A 22316-nucleotide genomic window follows, 5' to 3' on the forward strand; every position below is an offset into this window, starting at 1 on the left:
AGAATGTTCCATGTGACATTTAAATATGCAGAATATTCAAATAATGTACTTAAAATTAGTCTTTAATTGAGTATCAGATTTTACTAGGTATCCTTTAAAATATTTTTTTCCCTAAATCTGTCATTCTTACTATCAAAAGCTAGGCTCTGGGAAAGATGAAACTGTGAATCAGGTATAGATCCTGCCTTTGAATCGAAAGAGACTTAAGTATAAATACTGTATTACAGAATGAAAAGTAAAAGTTTATAAGAAACATACAAGAGAAGTCTATAAAAGCTAACAAGAGGGCAAAATCACTTCCAGGCTTGAGAAGCAAGGAAAACATCTGTGGCTAAAAAATATTGCCTGCCATATCAGTAAACAAATGATGCTGCAGCCATCAGCCATCAGCCATCAGCCACTACCCACCGCCCCGACCATGAACCAGAGGGAACTCAGGGCAGAGACAAGCAGGCAGCTGTCCGCTGTCCAGTTCTCAGCCACTGCAGCTACTCCCAGTGGTACGCCCTGAGGGCACTCAGGGTAGGAAGCATGGGATACTGGCCCTAGAAAGCTAAGGTGTATATCAAAGGAATGATTTCAATAAGCTCAGACTCTTGCATCTTCCCATACATAGAAAAATACTAAATTCCTTAACTTGAGATACCTGGTTTTCTTTAAGTAACAGTAAACTTTTGATGTTCCGACGACCTGGCTTTGTTGCAAAAACTCCTGTATATCCTGGCTTCTCCCTTACCTCTTTGGAGCAGTCCCTTAGAATTCTCTGAAAGGCTGCCTCCCAGGCTTGAAGTCCTCAGGATGTCGGCTGATTAAAACATAATTCTCAACGTTTAGGTTGTGTGTTTTTCTTCAGTGGACACATCTGAGTTGGGCTGAAACCGATGGCAGGACTAAGGCATGTGCATGTAGTAAGGGAGTTGGGGGGCTTCCTGGAAGAGTCCATGGCCTGAGTAAAGTCTTGGAGGGAAAACACCGAGTGAGAGAGAGCAGCTACTCACTTAGTTTGACTGACCTGGTGAGTGAAGGGAAATAATTGGAAAGGTGAGGTAGGGCCATACCATGGGAGCCTGGCCAGAGACAGGAGAGATGGAGGCCAGAAGTCTGAGTAGGCCAGGGAGTTGGATTTGATGCTTAAAGGCCTTTGATCCAGAGTGACACTGCACACCAAACAGACGAGGGGGAGTATGATGGATCATCCCAAGCCAATCACCTCCAAGAAAGAGTGGCCCATTAGTGTTGTCTTTGTCCACAAAAGGAAACATACATCTTAACAAATGTATTAAGTGGAGAGGAAATGTGCTAACGTGGGAAAACCACAAGTGTTGGTGTGAAAACGTTCCGAGTTCTAATCGCATTCCCCCTCTGACCTTAAGTTATTTCTCGTCTCTGAATCATGGTTTCCTATCTGTAACACATGCACTTGTTACACTTGGGGGTTCTGAGTAGGTAGCAACGTGTACCTGGAACACGGTAGGAGTTCACCAGATACGAATTACCCAGTGAGTTATTATTTTACTTGCTACTTATTCCCCTCTATCCTCCAGAGTTTCTTATTTTATTATAATAGGTGAAGATGCTATCAGTAAATAGAAAACTTCCTTTCAAAATATTTATTTTTTTCTCTTTATAGAAAAGTTAAATATTTTAAAATAAAGAACAGCATACCCATCTGAACTGAAAAAAAAAAACAGGAAGAACCGAGAAGCCAATATTTGGAATTCTGTGGCCAAATATTTGTTTTAAATTGGTTCCCTCAAAACCAAAGAAAACTAGGTTCCTTCCTAACTTAAAAATCATCGGATTAGAATGGATATCCTGGGAAGGGCTTGAGTGTCTCCGGGTAATTATTAAGTGAAAGCAGACATTTCTACTTATTTATCTATGGTCTGACCAGATGATGTGAAAGTTACAGCTCAGCTAATGAACCAGGGAGTCTCATGGATGCTCTGGGCTTGATGGAATAACAGCTCATGTGGCGTATACAAGCCAGAGGCAAGGGGAGACTTGAGCAATAATAGGAGAGTTTATCCCTTGTAAAGATTCATCCTAGATGATTCTTCTGGTTTCTGTTTTTCCCCCTAGAATTCGGTCTCAATGTAAAATGGGCCACAAAGACTGATGATAAATTTGTTCTCAGAGAATAGCACCTCGAGGAAGAGTGACCCAAAGTGCCCTGCATGGTCTGAAATAAACACCATTGCTGAAATTGTTTACAGACAGTGTTAACCATTTGGGCATTTTTCTTTCAAAAATGAATTATCATCCAGTAACTACCTTTACTCATATCCTTTCTCTTTGACCTCATTCCTGTCCCCATTGCGGAGATTCTGAAATAAATTTGCAGCTGAAGAAAAACCACCCTTCCCCTTGTCTCTCCCCAGCAGGTCTGCCGTTGGCGCGCAAGCTTCCTCCTGTGCACAGCACAACGTGGGCTGTGCCTTAGGTTCATTCTCATACTTTGCATTCGGGGTCAGTAAACTTGGTAAGTGCACAGCTGTGACACAGTAGGACTCCTAAAGACTTTAAATGCATGGACGTGATGTTATCAGTCCCAGAAGGCTAGCCTTTGAGTGATCTTCTTGGGTAACATTTTTGGCAGTGCTTCTTCCTTGGTCTTTGATAATGTTCTGAGTCTGTGTTTGTGAGACTCTCAAATTTATTTCCAATTAGATAAAGGTGACCTTCCCCTTCTCCAAGCGGAATGTCCCATGAGACCCGAGAATCCTGTTGAGGCCTAACACAGCTGTCCTTAGTTAACCGCTAGAGCACCTTCAGTCTGAAAATAGCTGACACAAAAATAAGACTGCGACACGAAGGGAGAACAGAATGGTCAGGCACACCGCACCACATTTTTTATCAAATTATTTGGGTTAGGATTTGAAAACCTGGTTAGCGCTGTAGCATTGAGAGACACTTTGAATTTATAGTTAGATGGAGAAACTGAAAGGAGCTTAATCACAGAGCCTAGAATTAGGAATAGTCATATTCAGGATGGAAGCTTCTTGGGCTCAATGTCTGGGAACACTGAGATTAGGCTGCTTTACAATGTCGCTCTTATTTTTCTGGGTGGTCTCCACGTTAGGAGAACAGCCTGTCACGTGGGTAAGGCTGATTTCAAGACCATTGGCCTCCTTCCCATCTATTCTCCAAGAATTAATCCCCTAAGACTCACGACTGTCAGTCATGCTTTGGGAGTGAGATGGCAGAGTGATCCCTTCCTTTCTACTTGACTTTCTGCCTCTCTAGAAGAGGGCCGATTTTACTGCTTACCTTGGGAAACATGAAAGTTAAACATGATAACTAGAAATGGTGGATGAAACCAGCATTGGATGCTATGAAGTTGAACATGGGACTTGATATTCTGGAGTAATGTGTACTCTTTTTTAAAAGCAAACACATATGGGTCATTTTAGAAAGGTTAATTTCTGCCACCTCTCCAAAATACAGGTGTAATTTCAAGATTTTGCAGGTTCGGCTCCAGACCACTGCAATAAAGCAAGTGTCACAATTTTTTTTTTTTTTTTTTTTTTTTTTTAGTTTCCCAGTGCATACAAAAGTTATGTTTACAGTATGCAGTAGTTTATTAAGGGTGCAATAGCATTCTATCTAAAAAAATACATACCTTTATAAAAAATACTTTAGTGCTGAAAAATGCTAACCATCATTTGACAATGCAGGGTTGCCACAAACCTTCAATTTATTAAAAACACAGTATCTGAAGTGCCAGGAAGTGAAACCTAATAAAACGAGGTAAGCCTGTATTCCCAAAACAATGACAGAGTAAAACTGTCATTTAAAACACCAGAAACACCATTTGTGGAAGAAGACTTTTTTCCCACTCTTTCAGTTAGGAAAGAATGATACTTATTAGATCAAAATCAGAGAGCAATGATGTTTACTCAGAAGCCATAACACTGGACTCTGGGAAACAGAGTCCAGATCATTATTTTTCAGAATTTCTCTTCTCAGTGACCTGTAGAGGGTTTCCTTCCACGAGGAAACACCCCAGTGTTGATGTCAGATTCCTCATCAGCAAAGAATTGTACCTTCTACCTTGTACCTATCATGTGCTTCTCGCTGTTCAAGGCATTTTCACATGCCCTCCTTCTTTGTTTATTAAAGTAATAACCCTGTGATGGCAGTTACTATTTCAGAAGACCTCCAAATTTGAGAAAGACACCCAAAAAAAAAAAAAAAAGGGAGAAACATTGGTTGCTATTCTCCAACTGGCTTCTCTACAGCCTTTTCTTCCCAATATTTAAGAGCTATAATAAGGAAGGAAGACTGGCATTTTAAACACTGGGGTTTGCTCAAGGAGAATTCACTCTTCTGCTAGAAGAGGGTGACTTGTTTCTCCAAGGCTGACGTGTGTACTGTCCACCTAGACTTTATACCATCCAGCTCCTTTTTGCCTCCTTCCAGTGCCTACCCCGAGAAAACAGAGAATATACTATTGACTTAATAATTCTTACAAAACACAGTGTTTGAATTTCAGAATAGGGACAAGGGAAACACACAACAGGCCGTCTCTCAATTCTGTGCTTCTATCACAGAAATCTGAGTGTTCTTTTAAAGGGCACTATGGGTTTTTTTTTTCCTTCCAACAGCCACAAGGTAAATAATGATCTACCTAACCTGCATAATAGCAGTCAGTAGAGTAATTTGGAATTTAACTGTTACATACATAGATGTATGTACATGCCCTGCCACTCCAAATGTAATATATATTTCATATGTCTATGGCCTGTATCCCCTTCGTTCCTTGTACTGGGCCTCGTATATTTTTAGTGCTCAATAAATATTTGTCAAAATCAATCAGAAATGAAATGAAAGAAATAAAAACTTCTATCTATACGCCTATCCATAGTAAACAGTAGTAGCAGTATTTTTCTTTCAAAAAAAAAAAACCAGAACAACAGTTTCCAAGAAAAACCACTGTTCCTTGATGACTTGGCAATCAACAACTCCCAGCTCAAAAAATAAAATGAGATAAAGCAAAACATTAGCTCTGTTGTTAAAATGTCTTCAGAATAATTTGTTCATCATAAAGTCAGTTATGATTGAATTGTGTTTTTATGAAACTCTTGGGAATATATTTCGTTTTGCTCCTTGTTCTGATTTCACTTGTAATAGGATGGAATTCTCTTTCTCCCTTATTCCTTTGTCTCTGCGCTGCCCATTTCTGTGAAAAGGAAGATGGGATTAAAAATAAAAAAAGGTTGAGACTTGGCTAGTATAACAAGTGAGAGTCAATACATCAAGAGAAAGCTTTCTTTTTTTCTTTTTTCTGGTTTTTTTTTTTGTTTTTTTTGTTTGGTTTTTTTTTTTTTTTTTTTTTTTTTTTGGTCTTCTAAACACCATGCTCTGAAGAATTTAAGGGTCAAAATGCCTCCCCTGAACATTCACAGTGTCAATCTGATGTCATCCATCAAGGATGGAGCCAGGATATTTGCTTAAAGCCCTGATCCTTGATGCATTGATGGTGCACCTCCAAAGTGGATTCCAGGACCTGGGACTGGAGCGGGGATGGGCAGAAAAGGAAGAGAAAAAAAAATGGGAGGAAGACTGGAGGGACAGAGCAACTTGCATGTCCTGATCTGGCAGTATAGTATGGTGGTTATTGTCACCTCTGGAATCTGATGCCTAAGTTTGAATCTGTCACCCTATTAAATGAGGGAGTTAATAGACCTGAATTCAAAGAGTTATTTTAAGAGGTAAATGAATTATTCATGTAAATTCCTTAGAATAGTAGGTGACAAGTAATCATTTTATAAATGTTAGCCATTATTATATGAGTCAGTCTGTATTGAATTAGAAGGTGTTTTGATGGGGAAAGAATGCAAGCATTTTGACCCCTCTTCTGGACCACATATGTGTGTTGGATCAGCTAACAAAAATTTCGGTTTGTCACTACGTGACAATCCCCAATTTGCTTGGTTTCCAAATTCCCTACATAGCACAGTGATGACTTTAGTTTTCCCATTAACAGGAGACTATCACCTTCTTTGCTGATTCTATAAATCTTTTTGAAGAACTAGTTCAAGCTCCCCCCACTTTTCAAAACTACATAATTTATTTCTTGAACTAAGTTCACTAATGGAACAAGTTTTCTATTTTTAGTTTTCAGACATATTTTTTACATAAAATCTTGTGCTTTCTTTTTTACTCAAAGTGCCATTAAAGCAAATGCTTATAATATACTATCAAATTTTTAAAACACAGGGCATAATACCATATGTACACGTTAACTCTGACTGTTTATTATAGTTGCCTCCAGAGTAAGATTATGGACAACTTTTGACTGCCTTTTTATACTCTTGAATATTTTCTAAATTACCTTAATATCCTTGAATTACTTTGAAAAGCAATTAAAGCATTATTTAAATGTTTGTGTTCCCTCCAAAATGAAAGTTATCCAGACTAAATTATAAACGGAGAAGTAAAACTAAAAAGAAGGGCCTGGTTTCCCTTGGAGCGTATCCCTCAGATTAATACTGCCAGTGATTTTACTGCCAGTCTAGGATTAAATGGTAAAAATAGATGATACCAATATATTTCAAATGTTGTTCTGTCAGAGTAACCTGGCCGACAGGACCTGAACACATGGTATTTTCTCTTTCCTTAATACCATTTAGTCCACATCACAAAGACTCCATTTATCAGTTCCACAAATAAGATGGTTATTCTGCATTGGGCCTATAGACAATCCCAGATTTTTTCAGAATAATGAGAAAGGAGGAGATAGAAATGAGTCCAATCCTAAATGTTGTATAACAGCAAAACCGTTTCCATTTGGGGTTGGAAAGTACGTGCTACAACATGGATTAACCTTAAAAATATGATATGTGAAAGGAGCCATGTACAAAGACCATATATTCTATGGTCCCATTTATATGAAATGTTCAGAAAAGGAAACAAAAAGACAGAAAGCAGTGGTGGTCTGGGGCTAGTGAGAGTGATAATGAGAGAACAGACTACAAAAGAGCTTACAGGAAAATATGGGGATGATTTAAAAAAATCTTAATACTAGTGAGTGGTGATGGTTGAAAATCTCTATAAATTTACTAGAAATCATTGAATTGTATACCTAAGTCAGCGAGTTTCATAGCATTTAAATTATACCTCAATAGAGCTATTCCAAAAAAGTTAAAAAAAAAAAAAATAAGGAATGGTGAAGACCAAAGTCTCTGATCAAGTCTGCCTTTGTGTATTTAGCAAAAGACTGAGTTGCACAATGATTATTTTTCCTTCTTGTCTGACTTGATTAACTCTGCTTTCAATAGTAAAAAGTTTATGGGAAATTTAAATGCTTAACTCCCTAGAGGACTTTTGACTTTCCTGTTGTCCTCAAAGGAGAAACATCCAAATAACAGATGCAAAAAATTCATTAATGATGAAAACTGTAGAATTAAAAAAAAATTTAAGACAGGTTGCCAGTAATTCTTTTTATCTCTCTTCTCAACAGATCTTTTCACTTTCTGAAGTCCCTACAGACTAAATCAACCATAGTGGCATGTCTTAGCCAGTCAGGATGCTGTAACAAATAGACCCTGGGTGGCTTAGACAACCAACATTTATTTCTCACTGTTCTGGAGTCTGGGAAGCCCCAGATCAAGATGCTGACTGATTCAATTCCTGCTGAGAGCTCTCTTACCTATTTGCAGGTGGCCTCCTTCTTGCCCACAGAGTGCTCAGCTCTTGCCCCAGACATGAACTGGTTTCTCAGTTCCAGAGTTAAACATGTCAGCCAGTTTGGCTACTGACTCATGAACTATGGATTGTTAGCTCCATTATACAGACGAGGCTATTTGCTTTCATGTGGATTGCTTTGATTATGATATTATTGCCCTGGAGAGCCCAATTTAGGACAGTCCCAGACCCTAACTTTTGGGGAGGAAGGAAAGAAACAAACAACAGGAAGAAAATACCCCCCTTTTCACCCATAGGAATGTAAAAGTTTACTAGGAGAAGAATGTAGTAAAATCATGTCTTTGAAATAGTAATCTCTTTCCCCATTTCCTGTCTTTCTATACAAGATACTAGTTAACTGTGTTCATCATTCCAGGGAAGGGCACACATCTTGTGAGTCTTTGATCTTGGCTTTGTTTTCCAAAAGACTTGCAGGAAAGGATTAGAGGAGAGCCAAAGTGTTTGGAAAGCACATGAACTGAGAAGACTGTCCCTCTTCCTAAATTAGTAAAATACTCTTCCAGGCTTGTGAAGGGAAGGAGCAATGCAGGGGATGAGAACAGTGTGCTGTGGGTCTGAGACACAGAAAGGCTCTGTACCTTTCTTCTCTGAAATAGTCCAGGAAGTGATTTGAGGTCTGTGGTACCCTCAAGAGCAGAGAAGGGACCCCGTGTTGTAGACAGAACCTAGGAAAGGTGACAAGACCTCAGAGAGGGTATTTATGCAGAGATGTCCAAAGACAGTCTTTAAGAGATGGCTGAAAAGCAGCACAAAGATTTCTATGCCTTTATGCATAAGGAAGAAGGGGCAGAGAGAGCTACCAGTCCTGGAGGGGTTGCAGAAGGAGGACCAAAGGGCATCACACTGATGGCTGGTGTGGACAGATGAGAAGTCCAGGCAGCATGCCCACCACTGGGGTTTGACCTGCGTAAGCTCTCATCAAATCTGAGACACAAACTGGAGAAGGAGAGGAAACATGTAAAGTTTCTGCTAGACTAGCAGAATAGAAGCTTGAAATCCAGTTTAGGCTGAGTTATAAAACAGGAAAGTTAAATTTATTTCACATCTGGATTTGAGGCCTCTGATTCACAATAGCTGAACAGCCACTTACGCTGCTGGGCAGCTTCATGCATTTGTGTCCCGAGTCTCCACCCAGGTGCACATAGCGAGACCGAAAGCTGTCTTATGCATCCTTATATTTCCTTCAGAATGTAATGGTTTTTCAGTCATTTAACATACTTGTAAAGCATGCATGGGTTTCCAGGACTGTTTAGTTCCTGAGGGTACGTCTTCGAGCAAAACCGGGGATGTTCCTGGTTTCATGGAGTTCACAGTCTATTACAAGAGATGGACAGTATTCTGATGGCCCCCAGAAGACTAAGATCCACCTCGTTTAGGGACTCAAGGTCACAGAAGTTCTCCTGGTCAGGGCTCAGAACCAGACTGCTTTATCTCCTCTGTCCTAGGATGTACTGCTTCTGATGACATGGAAACTTACAAAGCACACAAACATTAAAAACAGCCACTATGTGGTCTGTTAATATGTGACAGTGTACCACGTATTATATAAAGGAATTGAACCAGGTATTAAATACCACATATTAAAATGTAGGAATATTTTTAAAGTAGAATGTAAAACAGTTTGCCCAACCTGAAAAAAAAAAAGAGAGAGTTGGACAGTATTCAAATGAACAACTATATATTTTAGGTGGTGATAAGTGAAGGGAAAATTATAAATCAGGGCAAGAGGCGTATCTAGAGGATTCTCTGGTTTTGCATACATGGTATTTACTCAGTGAAACTGTTAAACTGAATTGACTGGAACTCATGCTTTTTGGAGCACTGGCAATGATTTCATTTTCTCAAGAAAGCCAAAATAAGCAAATGAGAGGAGCAAATATTTACATAAGATTCACAAATAAAACAAACCAGCCAAAGACCTTATTAATAAAATTAAGGAAAGGGACATAAAAATTTAAAAATCACACAGACAAGAACAAATACATTTTTATTAACTTAAATCCAAATACGCCTGATTCCAAAACTTGTGAAGTGTTACAACATCATGAAACAAAAAAATAGACTTTGGGTCTGAATTCCTGTTTCAGTTAGGTTCCTTCAAGCAAGTTCCTTAACCTTTCTTAGCTTTCTTGAGCTTCAGTCTTCTTATAACATAAAACGAGATTAGTAATTCCAAACTCACTGATATGCTGTTGGGAAGATTCTATTTAATAAATTATAATTTTAAATATTATGTAATGTTATGATAAAAATATTATGATAATGTAATCACCCAATAAGTGATAATTATTTAAAAAAATATTAGCTCCCTTCCATGTGGTTCCTCCTCACAGACATGTACGTTGACACACAGAAGTGGGGAGGGAAATAATGTGTACTGGCAATGTATCACTGCTTTATGAGCAGAATGGAACACAAGGATATTTTGAAGCAACCAGAGGGTGCCTTCGGTGTTCTTTTCTTGGAATTTGCGCTTGACCTCCATTGCCCAGCATTTATCTAGGTGTTTTCCCGTCCTGGCAGGGGATACGGTCAGTCTGTTACCAGGGCACCCGGTGCTCGGGGCTCCTGCCCCACATGCACACGTCCGAAACAAGCCTCTGCCCGCCTGCTGGCCACTCTGGGTTTGCTGATGCCATGTTCTGTCACCCTTTCCAGCCTATACTTCTAGAGTGATGAAGAACTTCTGCAGCTCCCAGGAATCCCACAGTAACTCCCACTGGCATTTAGGAGTCAGGTATCACATGCCCTCCCTGCTCTGTCTCCAGCTGGACTAACGTTCTTTGTTATTCTTGAGGTACCTGAGGTTCCCTCCTATTATAATTTCTTGCTGCACTGTATTGCAATCATCTGTTTGTAGATCTCTCTCTTCTCAGGGGCAGCAAGCTCTTTAAGTGCTGGATGTAAACTGGGAGTTCAGATATTTAATTCAGCACGTGAAGGGATAAGCCAACATCACTATGTAATATGCACAGACCACTTTGGCTCCGTGCCTCGCCTGATGCTAGCGATTTTACATGTAGTAAAATGTGCATTTTAGTATTCTCTTTCTGAATGTGAGGCTGTGAGTTTGGGTTAAATAATTCAAGGTGTGTGCATCTAAAAGAGAAGCGTGTCAGGCCAAACCAGACGGAGTGCCAGCAGAGAGAACCGTTTAGTAGATGGGGGCTTTTAGCTTTCCCACATCGCTTATAAACATAGCTGCAATTTTCTGCCTCTGTGTAAGGCAGGCTTTGGCTGTAGGATTCTGAATGTCACTGTCAAAAGACAAAGATGCAGAAGGGGAAAGGGTTTGGCCGTTATTAAGCCATCTCAATTTACACCAGATTTATATCCATCTTCCAACCACCCACAACTAACTTCTGTAGAGGGCATTAATTAGTCTTTTTTTTTTCACTTTTTATTTACTTTTTATTTTTTTAGGGAACATCTGAAATACATTATTCCTCAAGCTGAAAATTCCCAGATGAATATCCTGAGAAACTAGCTGGGTTTCTTCTCTAATAACATTCAAAACCGTCAATTAATTCTTCTGTGAACAGATTCAAACCACAAAGGTTTTTAATGGCTTTGGAAGAAGCCAAAAGGGCTACACGCATAAATACTTTCTTCAACATAGACTGCATGTTGCTTGGACTGAGTTCTGCGGAGAGGGCCAGGGCTGGTGGGAATGCAGTCACTGGGGACTAGCCATCCTGATCCAGGCATCTCCCTAGGGAGGGCTGTTTTTAAGGTGCCACAGGGATCAGTTAATGAGGCCAGCCTGAGGTCTTAGGTCATGTCTGAAAGAGGAAAGAGCAAAATCTTCATGGGAAACTTGTGCGAAAATGAACACAGCCAGGACATACAAGTATTATCTAGCACCCTAGGGAGGTTGTAAGTATAGCCTAAGAGAGAAAATAGCAGGGGTTGGGGAGACAGGGGTAACGGATATAAAACTGGATTAAGAGTTTAGTCCCAACACGGTTAGAAAACCCCAGTGTGTGTGTCACTGTCTCTCTTTGGGCCTCAGTTTCCTCACTGTAAATGTCCCTTCCGGTTACATTCTGTGAGATCCCTTCTACAGCCTAAGATCGATGCTGCTGCTTTCAAGTAAATCTCCTGGCTGAAAAGCAAAACAGATACAAAAGAGAACGTAAAATGATATTACTTTTGAATGTGTGGAAAGCAATAACATTAGAATAGAAAGAGGGTAACTTTTTGCCAATAGATGGGAGGTTGGGAGTTTGAAGATTCCCCACCCCCACACTCACCAGTTCTAAACCTCAGAGAGGACAAAACTGGTGCTCTTAGATCCCCAGGGGGAATTCTAGATGTAAATAATCCCAACGAAGAAGCCCTTTCTAATCTTACCTTCCCAAACCGCAAATCCCCTTCCTGTGTGTTTCCCACTTACCCAGGCAGAAATAAGCATTCTTCCTGTTTGCTTTCAATAGTCTCCAGTAAATATCTCAAAAACGAAACTCACACACATCAAATTATTTTGTAACCCTTTCTTTGGTGGTCTAATCTAGATAGCATGGACCAGAATGACAGCTCCTTGATAGAAAGGATTGTGTCTTAATTCATCACTTTGGTATTCCCAGGTTCTGTATTAGTACTTGGCCATTGTAGGACTTCAAAAAAATAAGTGCTGATTAAACGGAAGGATGAATGAGTAATTATGTTGAAAAGAAATATGATCAAAGGGAAAAGGGAAAGGTGGCTGGCAACATTGCCTCCAAAATCCTTTCAGATCTGAGATCCTTAAGCTTTTATTGATCCAATCACCCGAACAGTTTTCTAAATATCAATATGATTTTGTGACGATGCTCTTCCCCATCAACACTTGCTGTTTCCTTAGACTTCTGTGTGCTTGTTTCTTGCATTTACATTTCTGCCTCTGTCTCCTCCTGCACCAGGATGTCAGCATTGTTAGACTGACAGTGACTTCCATCCTCCTTTTCCCTCCATAGTTGTGCAGTGTTCTTTGTTGCCCTGTCTTGGGATGACAGATTGGAAAGAAAGCATCTTTTGAAACTGATTTCCAAATTGCTCAGGTAATGTACCTTTTTTTGTGTGAAGTTCCTTTTAAGCAAAGATGCAGTTGAAATTAATGTAAACCAATCTTAATGACATTCTGTTTATTGGATGGATGTGTATCTGCCTACTGGCTAATTAATCATCACCCTAACCTCTTCACCAACTTCCTCTTCCTCCTCTCTCATTCCTGTTCCCTCCCTATCCCCAAGCTTCCTTTAACTTTAGGAAAGACAGGTTTCATTCTACCTTAATTTATTCCTGATCACTGATTTTCAATGTTGATTTAGATTAGAAATAAAACAGAGAAATGTTGTGTAGATTTTGGTATCTTGACATGGGAAATCTGTAGAAGAGGAGGACTGCTTTGATCTTAGAAGAAACAGAGTGAAAACACCTTGTGTCCTTTATTAGAAAAGTGCTAAGAAAGTTGACTCACCCCGGAGGGATCTTAGCAGTCATTTAAACACACTCAGTAGCTTGAATTCTCTCTTTAAAAGCTTTCAAGCAGAATCACACAACAACTTCATCATACACGAGATCCACATTTGTACTCAGCTGGTGTACTGCTGTGATTTAGAATTATAGAACATTAAATTTGCTACAGTCCTTTCATTTTTACAGGTGAGGAAACCCAGGCTCAGAATGGAGTGGCTTATTTAAGGTTACATAGACAATTAGTGGCAAATCCATGTTTAGTGCTTCTCTTTTAGCAATCTAAAGTTTGGATTTTTTTTTTCCAATCAGTGTCCATGGAGAAAAAATTACCACCTTTCAAATCACTTCTTATTTGTTTCAAGTTTGTCTCTACAAAACACCTGAAAGAATACGATATGCAACTGGGGATATGGCGCATTCTCATAGCACTCACTGACATAAATTTGACTTTCAGCTTATCTCCTGGCCCCTAGTTGAGAGTAGGACATTGAGAAAATTGGGTGCACCAGGCAGGTACACTTGGAGATCAGAGGTAAGTAATGAAGTAAGGAAATGGCTGGAACGACATCTCTGAATCTGTTTTGCAGATACCCATAATCTGTAAGATGCTAATTATGGGCAAAAAAAGGTAATCATGGTAAAAATTCAATTGCAAAATACTGCAATAAACACAGTTAAGTGAGACTTTTAACTTTTACTCTGCGAAATAGTCTGTAAAGAGAATGAAAAGACAAGCTACAGACAGCAAGAAAATATTGGCAAAACACATAGTTGACAAAAAGACTTATCTAAAGATCTCCCAAAAGAATACAACTGGAAAATGGGCAAAAGACATGAAAAGAAATTTCATCAAGCAGAATATGCAGATGGCAAATAAACATATGAAAAAATGTTCAACAATATTAATCATTAAGGAAATAAAAACTCCACAATGAGATACCAATGTATACCCACTAAAATGGCTACAATCAAACAGACAGACAATACCAAGTGTTAACAAGGATGTGGCAAAACTAGATCTCTCATACGTTGCTGATGGGAATGCAAAATGGTACAGCTACTCTGGAAAATAGTTGGGAAGTTTCTTAGAAAAATAAATATATACTAAATGTACAACCCAGCCATCACATTCCTGGGGGTTCATCCCAGAGAAATGAAAATGTATGTCCACACAAAAATGTATATGAATTTGCAGGCTTCATTTGTAATAGACAAAAACTGTAAATAATTCAAATATCTTTCCATGGGTGAATGTTTCAATAAACTGTGGTACACACATAGTGGGAAAATGAATGAACAACTGAAATATAGAGCAACTTGAATGAATTTCAGGGGAAATACCCTGAATAATAATTTTTTAAAAAGCTAATCTCAAAAGGCTACATACTGTATGATTCCATTTAAATAAGATTCTCAAAATGACCAAATTATAGAGTTGGGGAACATGTTAGTGGTTGCTGGAGGCTAAGGAGGGAGATGGGTGTAACTATGAAGGAATAGCTGGAAATCTAGGCTGGAGTTACACATTTGGGAGCCATCAGCATACAGGTGGCACCTAAAGCCAGGAGATTATGAGATCACTTTGGACAAAGTGAAGATGGAAAAGATGAAAAGTCCAAGGATCAAGTCCAAAGCCCTGATATATTTAAGAATTCCTGAGAAAAGGAGAGATCAGCAAAAGAAACTTAAGATGTGACCAGAGCATGTTAGAGTGATGGGGTTACAGGGTGATTATTTTTTTCCCTTTTTTATATTTTCCTCATCATAGTTTTATTACTTAAAAGATGAAAAAAGTGTGAGTAAAACTTTTTGATATGTTTCTAAACTCCTTAGAGACTGGAGAAGGTCTATTGCTTGTTCAGAGATCCTTACATGGACTCCATCTCCACTGAGAAACCAACATTTTCCTCAAAGACCTTGTTAACTCAAGGAATATATTGGCTCAGATGTTTAACAGGCATGACAGACGATTGAGTTCCTCTGGTATATGTTATGTGGTCTTAAATAAATGTAACTTGAGGGGAAAAAAACTGAATTGTATCACTAGACATCTTTTAAGGTTGAACTTTTTCTCGTCTAGATTCTAAACTTCATAAGTTGAGGGATGTAGTACCTACCAAGTTCTGTGCAGTGTCTTTCACTTAGTAAGGTTCCATTACGCTTGAAACGTTTAGGTTTGTTAAAATCCCAGAAACACCTCCAATCTTGTATTTATGAAAAACTCCCTTGCTAATGACTAAGGCCTGGGCAGAACTTGTCTATAATTTTACATGTCCAGATTTTTTTCCCTTTTATGGATGGAGTTTTATAGATCATAAATTCAAATGCTCAGAGAACCTTAGAATTTATTTATTCTCTCCCTACCAATCCTCTTGTGTTGAGTTACTGACTCAACAGAGCTCAGCTGAGATTGGCACTCTTCTAACACTAATAATATGTTTTATTTTTTCAGGATCTTTCTGCCAAGAACTTAAAAGTAGTGGGGTGAGCAGGGAAAGGCATTTCCTCTCCAAAGACCAAATCTTGAAAGTCCATCCTTGCATCAGCCACAGGAAGGCTCTTTCCAGTCCCACCACACCTGATTTTAGTAGCTTTTCTTTAACAGGGTCTTAGGTAAGCTGGGTTCTTTTGTAGCTGCGCAATGAACTCACTGTGTGACTTCAGACAAACCACTTAATCTTGATCCTACAACAACTCACCCTCACTGCCTCTTAAGTTTGCTGTGCGAATACATCAGACACTATTCATGATAGGTTCAAGATATGTAGACGGTTAAAGCTCATTGACCTAAGTATAGATAATCTTTACATATTTGTCTTCAGCTTTCTTTTTTTCTTTTCATTCAATTTATGGTAATTTCATCACAATAGTGATTGTTCCCAGAAGATTAAATCCACAGTTTGTGTCTCTAGTCATGCTTTGTTCTAGATGATCAGCAGTCAGCTCTGCACCTCCACACCTTAAGCCATGTTTGCAGAAAGATTTAGGACTCAGCTGGAGAACCCAATGGACATCTCTGGGGCCTGGTGTCCTGGGTCAGCAGAGCTCTATAAGGCAGTGTTAAATTAAATGTATGAGCTGAGTACTTCCAGGCTCAAGCCCATATCACTCTGAGAAATGTGGCAACATCATATCTACTGACTGGAATACCATGGACTGAGCCAGGGGGAGCTGAGGGAAGGCAGCAGAAGATAAATATAATGAGGAGATTAATCACTAGCACTTACTAGAGATTCATGACATTAACTCATTTAACCTTCAGGACAAACTTGCACACCAATTACTATCATTCCCCATTTTATAGAAGTGGAAACTGAGACACAGAAAGAGTGGGTGACTTTCTCAAGGAAGTGTTGAAGGTTTGGTAGAAAGTTAGAGGCATGATTTAATCTTCTGAAAAGAAGACTTTCCTCCATGCTGTGAAAACCTTAAATTAGAAGAATGGTGATAAACATACTAAAAGGATTATTACCGTAGTGCAGTAGAGAAGTGAAGGCTCAACCTGAAAGTTTCCAGAAGGAGGAACTGATTCTTCCTTTCTTGTATTTCCATAGAAGAGACACTTTACTCTCCATAAAGCAGATTACTGGAGTGGATACTTTCTGTCTCTTTCCACTCATTTTTCTTCCAGTGCAGAGAGCAGGTGTAGATTATTTGAAATTTGAGAGCTTCATGCCCAGTGGGGTAACTTAACTTGCAGTATGTTTATGAAATCAAATTGCAGTGTGATAACTTTCTTCATTCTCCTTCGCTCTTGTATTTTTGGCCCCTTGTTTTACAAGAGGAGACAGGGCTATCTCAACTCTCCCTCCCATTGTGAAGCAGACAAACAGGGGCAGATGTTCCTCTGTTTGTTGAAGATGGACCATTTTCCAGTTTCTTCTTTGCCATTTGAATAATTTTGTCAAACCCTAGTCTTCCTACTAATGCCAATGCCATATTTAGGTTGAAGTGTTAAGATGGTCCAAGTTGGCTCAAGATCCTAGCCACTACAAATCCAACTTACCAAAAACTCTGCATTTTGTGCTTTACTGAACAGCCATCAATAGAGATGATTCTTTGCACCTTATTTATCTATATTCCTGCTATAATCCTAAGGAGAGGAAAGGTTATTAGCATGGGGATTCCAAGAAGAGCACCAATGGAGATAGAAATAAAAGATTTGTATTTCCCAGGCAGTGTTGTGTTTTTTTTTTCTTCTCTTTTTCCTGGAAGTGCTTTTCCCTAATTTTTTGAGTAAACTCTGCTTCCCTGCTTGAGCAGTGCTAGAACAGTTTCTGTAAAGAAGGATTAGGGATGGCTCACTTTAAAACAAGGGTAATGCTGTTCCCCGTCCCCTCTTAGGTTCATAGTAGAACATTATAGATCCTGGTGAGTTTTCTATCATCTCATCTTGAATGGCAATCAAAACTCCATCTGAGTCCTTAGGACACCCTAATGGAGTGTCAGAAGTCATTAAACTAAAAGAGTAAAGATAAACAACAGGAGTCTTTGATCCCTGGGACTAGTAATCAGTTCATTAAAAAATTAGAGGGTAAGGTCCAGTAACACGCTGTAACCATATTAAAGCCAAGGCAGATCTGACTCTGTGTGTTTTGGGGGCCTGTTGGCCTAACCCAGATCTAATAAAGAAGGTGATTTTTATCTCTGCTCCTACTAACATTGTCACTCTCTGTACTGAGGGAGAAAATATGGGTGGGAAGAAAGTGAGATCTGCAAAGCCGAGCACCAGAATTGTCCTGCACACAAATCACAAAGCCGAGCACCAGAATTGTCCTGCACACAAATCTGTGAGTGCCCTTAGGGACACACCTATTGTATTTAATGTCTTTTTTCATTCTGTTTCTTTGTTTTCATAAAATTATAGAATTTCAGAGATTCAACTCCTTTTTCCATGAAGGAAACAGAAGCATAGCCCAGAGACATGATATGCTTAATGTCCCAGAGCAACTTGGTGACGGAGTAGGGACAACTGAGAAAATGAATTAATTGAGAGAATAAACATTTGTTGATCCTGTACCATGGGCCAACTTTGTGCTAGGCTCCAAGAGCAGGATTAAAAGATGAAAAAAGTATTAGTTGTTGCCTGCCCCCCTCAGGAGCAATAATGTGTTGGTGGTGTTGTAAAGGAACTGTGTGTAATATACAATGTGATCACTCAGGAAGAAGTGGCCATTTTTCCAGGAAAGGAGATACATACACACACACACACACACACACACACACACACACACACACACAAACTTCAATCCAGTTGCAATATGCAATATAATTTCCATAACCAAAGAGGCATATGGATGATTTGAAATGTTATGGTAGAGTGACATGCAATTTAATTGAGTAGGTTTGCATGATAGTCAATCTGAATAGTTACTGATTACATACTGAATTGATCTGGGATAGAAATTCACCCATGTCTCAGACAATATGGTTAGAAAGGTATGGCCTAAGAAGGGCGCCATATTGCAGGGCTGGGAAGAGCCCTGAAACCACCAATTCACTTGATTAGAGCAAAACACATTTTCCCTATCAAAATGTCTCTTTAAACTGTCCAGATAACTCGTGTTCCAGTTTCCAGTGTTTGGAAAGTTTATCACTGCAATAAATCCCAGAAGAATAAGCAGGGGTTACTAGACTCATTGTAGAGTAAATTGCTCACAGAGACAAGTGGGTTTGATAGCAATGTCTCACCTTGAGAAGAGCTGTTCTTCCTGGAGATTAGAGTTGTCATTAAGTGCTTAGGTCCTCTTTCTCACTAATGGCTCTTTTGCTTTTAATTGCAGACCAGATTGAGGACATCATTTGAATGCATTATCTGGAGAAGGTAATCACTACACCTCCACCATACAGAACACAGACATTGTTTAAGCTGTCATTTATTGAACACATGCAGTGGGTCTGGTGCCGTTTTAAGTGCTTTACACATACGGGCATAGTGAGTGCTCACAGCACCCCCTTTGAAATTGATATTATTATACTCACTTTTACAGATGAGAAATCAGAGTTTCTAAGAGGTAAAATGATGTGCTTAAACTCTCACAGGAAGCTAACGGTAAAGGCTAGAATTTGACTTTGCATTCTCAATACTGATGCAATGGACATGATACCAAACATTTTAGGAGATGCAACAATATAAAAGTTGTGGTCCCTGATTTCTAGGATTTTACAATCCTTGTGAAATCAAAGTGATATCAGTGCTAACTTGTTAGAAGCAAAGAGTCTTATTGTCATATTTAAAAAGAAGAAGAGGCAATTGGGAAGGCTCCTTGGAAGAGATGGGAGCTTTGTGAAACTTCAGAAGAATTATTCCTCCAAGTTACCATGGGGAGAAAGAGAATTCTGGGCAAGACTGCTTGAACAAGTGTATAGGGTATGCTTGGGAGTCAATAGGCAGATGAGTGAATAGAGTGAATGGTACATGAGAAACTATCAGAGAGGACAAGGTGGGTAGAGGTGGGTGAAAAGAGCAAGACCACAGATTATTCCCCACCCCCAAATATTGGAAGACTTTTAAAGCTACAAAATTTCTGATGTATTTCAGGAATTTTTAGTGGTTAAAATTATTTTTCATTGTTGCTATTTTGAGGAAATCTATTCAGCAGAGTATATCCAATAATGTTGTCTAAGGTTTTATTTCTCAGATCATCTCTCCCCAGCACTCCCTCACCCCCATCTATCTAGATAATAGGGAAGTCAGGGCGAAGGAAGTGAATCCAAGATCCATGTGCCTCTATGGGACATGAGAAGAAGGTGACAGTTGGGAGGCAGAGTGCTAGATGTCAACTCTGGAACCAGGGCTCTTCCAGGGCCAGCGGAGCCTGGGACAGTGCAGCCTGGGACAGTGCTTTCTTCCACGTCCAGGTCATTGGACTTGTTATACTGAAAGCCTTCTGATTAATTAAACCCTCTGGTTGATTCTCCATTGTGTTGAGTCCTGAGATTCTTCGGTCTTCAGTTTTGCTCTCATGGATTACTGTTCTCAGTGAAGAGGTTTTGTTGCTTACTCTCTGTGTGGCACAAGCTTGCAGTAAGTCAACAACCAGAGTTGAGGACAAATTACACCCCTCATCTTCTCTGTTTATAATTTGCTTTATTTTTCACTCATTGTAAATGTTATTTTGTCTGCTAATTTTTTAAAAATTCTGTTATTTTTTTTAAGTTTAAAAAAATCACTCGTACCCTTTGTAGCGTGCTTGCTCCGTGAGTCACAGAAGCTGTTGCAGGATAAACTTGAAGGAGTTGGGGGACAATATGTTGGATAAACTTTGCTGTGTTACGTGCTTTGAAGATCATCCCTGAGCAAGAGCAGGATAATGAATTAGCAGGTACACAGTGAATCTGCAAGTGAGTTGGAAAGTATTTACTCATTGAAGTCATTTCTGGGAATGGAACTTGGAACAGACTCTGGAGGATTCTGTGTTCTGTGTATGGATCTTATTTTGTTAAGACTGCAAAACCATTGTCATGGAGAGCATGGGGTTTATCTTCCTGACTGTAGACCTCAAGCTGCTTCTGGTAAATGTTTTTACCTAATTACTTACTGACTTGGGATGGGCCTCAGATTGGTAAACATAGTGAAAATGGTAACAGCAGTGAGGTTAGCTCCCAGCTAGTGTATACTTATTATAGGCCAGAACTGTGTTAGATCTTTCACATACATTCTTATATTTATTGCTTAATAAAACTGAAAAGTAAGTATCTTTAGCTCCATTTTATATTAGAGAGTTTAAGTATCTTAAGGAATGTGATACAATTATGTCAGGCTTTTGTCTGATTCTAAGGCCCATGTCCTTCACCATTGTAATATTCTGTCTCTCAGATTTGCTATTCTCTGCCAGACTAATGGGGGTGGGTGTGTGTGTGTCTATGTGTGTGTGTGTGTGTGTGTGTGTGTAGATGTCTCCTCCTATATGTAAAGACACTCATACAAATGTATCTCTGCTCTCTTATTTTTTTAAATTTTTTTAAATTTAAATCTTCTAAAAAATTTTTTGGGGGGAGGTAATTTGGTTTATTTATCTGTTCTTTTTATTGGTGGTACTGGGGATTGAATCCAGGACCTTGTGCATGCTAAACACACACTCTACCACTGAGCTATCCCCTCCCCCTGTATCTCTACTCTCTTGAACATAGATTATTTGATAGCACATAGTAGAACTATCACCAGTCATCGTGATCTGCAGCTAACTGCAGAGACAGCCTTTCTCCTTCCCTTCCCACAGTCCAACCAACACACTATTATGGAGGTAACTTTTTATTACACAGATGTGACCACATCACCACTGCCGTCAGAAAACTTTAGTGGTTTCCTATGGAAAATGTGATAAAGCCTTAACTCCTCAGCCCTCTTTATCAACTTACCTTCTGCTTTATTTTTCAACCTCATATCTCATTACCTCTTCCTTCCAATTCCAGGTTCTTATCAGAGTAGGCTACTGCCATCCCACCAATATGCTTGCCTGTGCACCTTATTTCTTGATAATATCCCTCTTGCCTGAAATTCTTCACCTGTCCTAAGTCTTAAACATCTTTTAAGACTCAAGTGAAACATTTAAAATAGAGCCTGTCTTTGCATTTTCTGACTGTGCACTAATTTGATTATGGTGTGCTTCAAAGTTTGACTACGAGTATAATACTCATTCGTGTATATCTCTGCCTTATCTCACAACTCCCTTCCACCTGTGTGCCTTTTAAGCACAGGAACAACATCTGGTTCATTCTGTATTCATAATGTCTTGCTTGATGCTTAACACACGCTCGGAAAATGTTGGTTGAGTTGAATCAGATATTCACTAATGTTGCCCATGACTATACTTCATTTTAACATTGCACGGAATGTATTTATGCCATAAGATAACCAAAATGTTCATTTTTTTCTGATGTATTTAAACAATATGCCATGTTTGATCTACTATCTGTCTTCGTGGAGCCACTAACTTAGACATTTAGGTCAAAACTGTAATAGAACTCACCTATAAAGCAGGAATCAAGCATTTTAAGGACAAGTTTTTATTTTTCAAGAAAGATCTTTCTGCATAATGGAGAAATTCAATTCGATGTCCCACTTCCTTGGTCCCAGAGATCCCTATGAAATGTGAAGTAGCCTGAGGTGTTGGAGATCAGTGTGTTAGAAATAATTCATCTAGTTT

At 39.1% G+C, this 22316-nt stretch overlaps 1 long non-coding RNA gene across 17 annotated transcripts in view; it reads left to right on the forward strand.

The window, feature by feature from the left end:
• The window catches only part of LOC106728590, a 41532-nt gene that overhangs the window by 15292 nt on the left and 3924 nt on the right, over positions 1 to 22316 (forward strand). For 6 of the 17 annotated variants that reach the window (XR_004313915.1, XR_004313920.1, XR_004313927.1 and 3 more), the window contains 4 exons: positions 12666 to 12749; positions 15620 to 15780; positions 18951 to 18991; positions 20356 to 20511. This is a non-coding gene — a long non-coding RNA (uncharacterized LOC106728590). Of the gene's footprint in view, positions 1 to 2384; positions 2483 to 10101; positions 10448 to 12665; positions 12750 to 15619; positions 15781 to 17849; positions 17958 to 18950; positions 18992 to 20355; positions 20512 to 22316 lie in introns of those variants that run through there. The other 11 variants (XR_004313913.1, XR_004313916.1, XR_004313919.1 and 8 more) reach the window with 9 other exon arrangements.

This window comes from Camelus ferus, chromosome 21 (assembly GCF_009834535.1).
Source record: "Camelus ferus isolate YT-003-E chromosome 21, BCGSAC_Cfer_1.0, whole genome shotgun sequence".
In the NCBI taxonomy this organism is placed as follows: Eukaryota; Metazoa; Chordata; class Mammalia; order Artiodactyla; family Camelidae; genus Camelus; species Camelus ferus.